Source organism: Dermacentor albipictus, chromosome 1 (assembly GCF_038994185.2).
Source record: "Dermacentor albipictus isolate Rhodes 1998 colony chromosome 1, USDA_Dalb.pri_finalv2, whole genome shotgun sequence".
NCBI lineage: Eukaryota > Metazoa > Arthropoda > Arachnida > Ixodida > Ixodidae > Dermacentor > Dermacentor albipictus.
In genome coordinates, this window is record NC_091821.1 from 24,370,783 (window position 1) to 24,378,534 (window position 7,752).

At 51.5% G+C, this 7,752-nt stretch overlaps 1 long non-coding RNA gene across 1 annotated transcript in view; it reads right to left on the reverse strand.

Moving 5' to 3' along the window:
- Positions 1-7,437, reverse strand: part of LOC139054749 (uncharacterized) — an 88,098-nt gene extending 80,661 nt beyond the window's left edge. The window contains exons 1-2 of the long non-coding RNA XR_011511472.1: positions 7,207-7,437; positions 5,992-6,083 (exon numbers count right to left, since the gene is read on the reverse strand). This is a non-coding gene — a long non-coding RNA (uncharacterized lncRNA). The remainder of the gene's footprint in view (positions 1-5,991; positions 6,084-7,206) is intronic.
- Between the last annotated feature and the right edge of the window lie 315 nt (positions 7,438-7,752).

Sequence of the window (7,752 nt, forward strand, 5' to 3'; positions counted from 1 at the left end):
ATCACGATGCGTGTCGAAACGTCAGTGATGAAACGTAATAGTGTACCAACCAACAGCTGTGTCTGGTCATTTCCTAGACACAGCCCCTTCATAGCCATTTTCCTAGCGACGTTATCAGTTTCCCCTTGGACTCTGTATGGGTAGGACCCGTGTCGCTCGCTTCGAAGAGGAAGAGGGCGCCTTCAAGGAGCGACCGCGTGCTCAAAAGCGCGAATGGAGGCGAAAGCGACGACGAGAAGCCGAACGCGCAGCGGCCCAACGTGCTGCGGCCGATGGTGCGGGCCCATCGACTTCGAGTGACCGTCCCCTGACCGATGAAGAACGTGCCCGTCTAGAGCGCAGCGGCAACAGAAACGTGAGTCGAATCGACGTCACCGGGCTAAAATGAATGACGAAGATCGGGCCAATGGCGCTAAGCGCAAACGCGATGCGAAGTATCGCGAAACCGAAAATACCCACTGGAGAGTTGGTTACAACCCAGACGAGCGCTTCCCGGGATGCACGGCAAGATTTCAACGGGAGTTGGTCGGGAATCTGTTTGGGTACCCATGCGGCGCGTGTGATCGTCTGTGGTTAGCCGGAGACCTTTCCACCATCTCCGGCGTGGGTGACCAACTGCAGCGAGACTGTACAGCGGCGACAATCCAGCAGTGTGTCATCGGACTGCCCCAAGCAAGTGCCGGTGTGCAGGACGTGTCGCGACTCGTTGTTTAAGGGAGTTGTGCCCCGGTTCACCACCACCAACGGCTATGTGTACCCCCTCCCCACTCCCCCAAACAAGACAAAACAAACAAACACAACAAAAACAAGACAGCCAATTTAACATAACTACCAGATTAAATGATTTAATATATAATTAGACAAAACCAACCTCTTCCCATAGTGGAAGGGCTCTGAATGTTTTTCTTTCGAAACTTCAGCTTGATCAGCAGAGATTGTACGAGAAGCTTGCTGTCACGACGAACACCCCCAGATTCTCGCAATTTCGACGACTAGAACAAAATGACGGCTAGAACAGCTGCTGGGTGTCCGTTTTCCCCGGAAGCATGTCAAATGAGACACGAGCTCGGGTGTGTAGGATCACGAGCTCTACGCGGCCGCGCTTCGAATACCTCAAATATTGCTATGAAATGTGCAACTTTGGTAACTACATCTTTCGTAAAGCTATCTTCAGCTGTAAAATATTAACCACATGCAAAGCCAACGCCACACAACCAACGCCACACAACCAACACCACATAACCAGCACTTTCGCCCGAAAGGTGAGAGTCGCCTTGACATTTTCTATTCCTCTCTTCAGTGACTGCTGAACGCACAGACGCGATAAACGAGGCACAATTTAGTCACATTACCCGTGCTATCGCAATCAGGACTTTGACAGAATGTTACAGCAGGAGCCAACGTTAACAGTACCATGGTTATCTGTCGCAATAGCATTAACGTGTCATTTAAGATAAGCATAAACGCTCGAGCGGAATTCCGTGCACTTTTTCTTTCCGAAATCACAAGCTAGACACGGCTCCGATTACTCCGATTACAATAAGCCTCGCTGCTCCTCCACGTGAACTTGTGAACCGAAAACACTCAACACGGGTTTGAAGGCAAACTAATCGTCGGCCACTCTCGAGAGGGCTATGACGCTTACGACGCCCTAAAGCTTGTGTCGACCTCCCCTTCCAAACCTATCACAAAAGCTGCACATATAAAAGCGGGCAACAGCTAAAGGAAAACCGAGAACGAGGGGTTATAGAGGGGCGCAAGAAAAGATACGGGCCCCAGGCATCCATCAAAGATGCCCGGACACACGCAACGCAGGAAGAGTCGCATAGCCTTGACCTCGTCCGGCCAGCGCTCCGACAGCGCTCCCTCTGTTTTGGGGCAGTCTTTGAGGCCGCCGGCCCTACGTCGCAGCAGGTGCGCTGCTGCGCCCAGCGGAGGAGCAGGGTGAGTAACGGCGAAGGTGGGGGAGCCGCGAGAGCGCGGCGCAGAGAGCTGGGAAGAAGAGGGTTGCGTAGTGCTCGGCAGGGGTGCTTCCCAGGTGGCACCAGCCAGTGCGCGTGGGGCTTCTGTTGACATGGCGGAAGAAGTTCGTCGCTGCTGCATGCCGCCGGCGGCAGCGAGCGCGTCCGCCTTTTGTGCGCCCGCGTTCGCCTCATCACGAGCGGCGTAATCGCCCGGAGCGCCTGCAGACGGACGGCGTGCCAGGGAGACCTGCAGCTAGCTGTATTGTCTGCGCTCGCACACCAGCGCACTGACGTGCATGTTTACACTGAGCTCTCGCTGTGGGCACAACTAGAAATACATAGAGTGCACACGCAGCGCTTGTTACGTACACTTTAGGTATGTGTTACTCTTTTTTTAATAAATATTTTGTTTTCTTGCGGACAAACGAAGTTACACAAGAATAAACGAGAAAAACGTGGCTCGTGTTTCCTTTTACGGGTTGGTTAATAAGCACTTGCTCTCAATGGGGTGTTTTCGACTCTAAGCACCAACAAGCCAGCGGTAGTCTATCCATCTCCTCCTTTGAAACTTCATGTCTTATTTTTTTTAATGACATGATATTAAAGGAGAAGTTGGAGCATTTAGGTTGTGGTAGCAGCTGCTCCTCGTCGCATGGAAAACAAAATTAAGACCCAAATAGCACTCAAGAATATTGAATACAGTCAAACAGCACGAACGCATTAAGTTCTGCACACTTTTCCAGGAAGTCACAGAGTATAGTGCAGGAACACGCGCAAACATGAAGAAACGTATACTATCGTATTGTTGCAATCGCACCGCTGGCACGAGTTGTTGCAAATGGGTCGCAAGCCCCTAGGGTAGCGTTGGCCTGGCGGCCTGGGGCACAACTGGAAGCATCCGAAGGTCCTGGCAAAGCATGAGTCGACTGCTAACAGAACAACTTGTTTATTCTAGCATCGCAAAAGAGCGGCCGGTCAGGTCGACCGAAGTGGAGAGACGGGAGAGCACGTAGCTCGACGGAAGAAATCGGAGCCACTTTTCAGCGTCCGGGTGCAGCTGCTTTTACACTCTCGCAGTCGAGGGCAAGAAGGAACGCCTCGTCAGAGGTACACGTGACGGGGCACGGACACGCTGAGAGACACGTTGAGACGAGTGTAGTGACGCATCCGCCGGGCCGGCGCCGGTCAGACCTCCTCGCTTCACACTTGGGGAGCTCCTCTCCCCGGCTGCCGCGCTTTGACAAGCGTGGGCACCAACATGCACACACACACACACACACACACACACACACACACACACACACACACACACACACACTCACACTTGAAGACGCGTGGCATTGAAACATGCCTGGGCACGCTTGGCGGGGAGGCGTTGCGGCAGCGCTGAACGGGCCAAAATGTCCGCCGCTTTGAACGAAGCCCCGGCGTCCGTTGCATCCGCGCCGGCTATACCGCGCGTCGTAGGCGAAACGTAACAGTATGCGAGTATGCGAGCCATGTGAATTTCTTCCCTCTCCACATCAATAGAAAGTGTTGGGAGCGCCGGGATAATCATCACTATTTCTCTTCACTTTAACTGTAGCTCTATGAAAACGCAAATCGGCCGTGAGGTTCAGTTATTTTCCCGCCGTTTTGCTAGACTGCGTGAAGTGTGGGAACCACCTGTGCTGCACAAGCAAGTACAATTGCTTCTTTTTGTTCCGCACTAAAACATGAGTGCACTAATGATTGTCACGTGCAAATAAACATCTGAGTATGAATCGCACTAAGTCTATCTTTAACCTTCAACTTTTTCTTTATTGGCATGTTGTTGCAAATACGCAACGTACCCTTCTTCTGCAAATTCAAAACACAGAACTTCACTAAAGTTAGTTTCTGTAGGAGTACAGCTTTTGTTATGCTTCCCTTCAACTCCATGAATAATATCACGAGGAAACAAAAAGTTGTGCAGTAAAGGGTTAAATTAACACCTATGCTTACAATTATCGCTGCTTGCCGGCAGCGTTTTACCCATGGGTAAATTTTCGCATGGTTCTACAGTTTTGCACAATTGTCAATTGCGTGGAGTTTTTCAATCGTGAGTGGATTTATCGATAACTAAATTGCTGCGTGCAAGCCGCCTGAGACCTCGTGACGGTGAGGTCGGCAGAGGAGGAGGAGGAGGAGAAAAGAAAGAAAAGAAAGACAGGTGTTAAGTAGAGATAGAGAATGAGAAATGATGCATGGGAAGTAGAGAAATGGATATATATATGAGGTCCACAGAGGTGTTTGAGAAACTGGATAGTTGAAAATTTTGGACGAGTCGCAGTGACTAATTGGATTACTTCACCCTAGCATACAGCGAGCAGTGTGTCCACTGCGCCCTACGGGCCGCCACAGGCGCAGAGCCACTGAGCGGCTTCTGAGTCGAGAGCAAGCAGGCGTCAGCCGCCGTCCGCTGCTATCGTAACGTTCCACTGAGAGGCCAGGAATAGTTTAGTATTATTTATTTAAAATGTCGAAGACCAGAGGGAATACCTGCTCTGTCCTGCACGGCAAGAACTGCGATAGAGACTTGTGTGATAAGAATGTGCGAGCTTCATCCACCTTAACTGCACAAGTAGTATCCGTATTTACGATTGTTCATCATGCACACCTTTCCGCAAGGCGAGCGCAACAAACTCTACCGCCAGCGCTGTAGCCAATTGCCAGCAATGACCGGCAACCATGTGCCGGCAATGACTACCAGGCTAACCCTGCAGCAAAACATGGCGGTACCGGCCCCACTGACACAAAATATCACGGAGTGTTGATAAGCACGGAAGTCATCTCTACGGCGGCCCCTCGCAACCGCGACTGGCATACCCGAGCAACTTCACTTTCCACAACAGCGAAGTCAAACGTGCACCGAATAGGCGGGCACCGAGAGTTTTCTCTCTGTGCCAGGAATCACACAGCAGGCGAGCAATCGCCCGGCCACATGGAACATTTTAGAGCGCGGCTCCTAGACGCCCGTTCCTGCGTTGAGCATCGGCGTCCCTCGGCGTAACCAAGCGAAGGATGAAAGAGCGAACGCGGAGCGCAGTGGGGGATGAAAGATGGCAAGAGCGAAGCGAGCGCGAAGAGGAAACGATGGAGGAGATTAAGACGAAAGGATGAGAAGGAAAGCGGAGGGGCGCACGAGACGTGCTTCACAGCGGCGACTAGGCCTGCGGTGAGCGCGTCCACCGATACTCCATATGGAAACAAAGCGCCGGCGTGTGCTTCGGACCCATTGCGCATGCGCTACTTCGCCTGAGCCGCTGCCGCAAGAGAGTGGGCTACGCGCGAGCCACGCGTTCCCGTGTTTACGCTATCTTTCTGAACAATGAGCGACGCAAGTGGTGGAAGTGCTTCGCCTGCCGCTGCTGCTAAACGAGCTGCCCGAGCAGAGGCTCAGCGCCGCCACCGAGAGAAAGATGTCGTTCAGAATCAAATTCTTTGCCACAATATGTCGCGAATTCAAAACATCTAAACAGCTGGGCTTAAAATTGGCGTTAGGGAGTGTCCTGATCATTGGGGAATTTTTTTATTTCCTTGTTCTTAAATTCTGAAAATGCACCTAATAAAACTAAATGCAACCGCATTTCCACAAACAACGACAGGTAGACGTCACAAAAGCGCGAGTCTTTTTGTCCACGCGCACACGAATATGTTTTGATTTGAGCTGTAACTAATCAGTAGACCCCTCCCAAGTTATCTGATCAACGCTGGCGACAAGAATATACGCCATCAGGACCAACTACCGCGGTCTGAGCTGGTCGAAAACAGGCACTTTCTGCGCGCGCACACAAGCGTATTCCCGAACGAAGTTGTTGCACATACAGAGTTAACGAGGACAGCAGATGTATTGCCATAACAGCTCTAGAAATCTACCACTGCGGAGGCTAGAATATGAAGTGTATAAGCAAACATCAGGCTTCTACATTCGTCGCTTCAGCCGGTCAGCTTGCTCACTATTAAGATTGCAACGCAAATAGAATGGACAAATGAAATATATACTTACACTGCTTCGATCTGCAGCTTTCGCCAGTCTGTTGTCGTCTGCCCACTGGCTGCTCACCGTGATAGTCGAAGTGGCGGCTGTCTGAACCATGCCTGCGGCCGCAGTACCCATTGTAAACAAGCGAACAAACGTCGATCAGAAGGCGTTCAATGGCGGGTGCTGTCATGTGAACAAATGTGGCAGCGCCCATGGGTACGTGCGTGGAGGAAGGAAAATACTAGGAGGGAGCGTGATGTGACAATTTTGAAGCCTAGTCATAAAAACATTTAGTCATAAAAACAATGCGATGATGCGAAATAGGCCCTCACGTGATATGCAAGCGGTAGCTCTAGTCGGCTCGCTTAGGTTACGTCTACTGCGTGGGTTTTTGAATATGCGCACATAGTCGGCGTAGCGAAGGCACGTCGCGGTTTAGTGAAGGAATTTAAGCGTGTGAATCAGCCGAGCCTGTGTTATTATGTCAGTCAGGTAAAGCAGCGAACCACCACGCGGCTCGCCGTTTAAGCAAGCAGCAGACAGGCGCCAATGCTGTAGCGAACGAAGGCGGCGGCATTCAACCCGCGACGACTCCCTAAAGGACGACTGGTCGCGTTTCGGGCCGGGTCCAGGGAAACGAGGAAACCTTTCGCCCTGCAAACGTGTGGTGGCAACCAAGCCGCCCTTCCGACGGCAATTCGTCGCGTTTGGGGGCATCTTCGGGGAAACAATATGATGCTTTTCGCCCCTGCAAACATGTGCAGGCGCTCAAGCGACCGTCCAGGGTCCGCAGCGACTGCTTTTCCATGTGAAAAAAAAAACAAACAAACAAAATTTGTCCCATCTCGTGCCCAACGATGGACTGGCGAACCGGGGACCCGGCCATATTTGAGGCCGTGCCGGCCCACTGATATGGCAGACGGCCCCAGTCGACGCAGTCGTTCTCCTCAATGCATTCTACCTTTCAACAGACCGACGAGAACTCAATAGGCACGCCTCAACAGCGTAAGGACGTCGCGCCACACAATCTTACAAAATAGTCCACGTAAATCTCAAGGAAAGGCAACGATTTCGGCGTTTAAGTGCAGCGTAATGCTATTTATTTCGTTCACAACGAAAGATGAACAACATGACCTTTTACTAAGCAAACACACGACAAATAATAATCCTGCAAAAGGTCTTGTCTCAACCTATTTAGCTGCAAGACAGCAGAACAAAAATTTGCAAGAAAATACGCACCGGAGTTTCAGGTGCACAACAGCTGATTTGACGAAACGATAGAGCACGCTCGGGCAGGCATGCTCTGGACGGGTATGGAGGTGGGAGCGCCGACTAACTGGGGTGCACGGTAAGGGCAAATGATGCTTTGAAAATTATGTCGCCTTGGGTCTGGCACCCCATTCTATCTCCACGTTTCAAGGCAACCCACTTGAAGCGAAGAACGACATCCGTGGTAGCAGAAACCCACGCGTTGTACTTCCTACGCCCCTCCGTACCTTCGACGGCAGGCACCACTAAGCCACTAATCATTACCACGTACCAAACAAACACGAATGGTCTGGCAACAATGTGGGCCTATTCCTACCCGAAAGGCACCGCGCACAAGCTCCCGACGAGCGGGAGGGGCGGCTTCGGAGGAGGTTGGCATGCCGATCTAGCAGAATCACGTGAGGCTCCCTCCTAGTTTTTTTTTTTTTTGGTCCATGGATACGGGGCTGTAAAAAGTCTGTAGGTAGCCGACCCTCTTGCAATTCATGGCGGAAGTAGCTAGGGCTATGATAATAT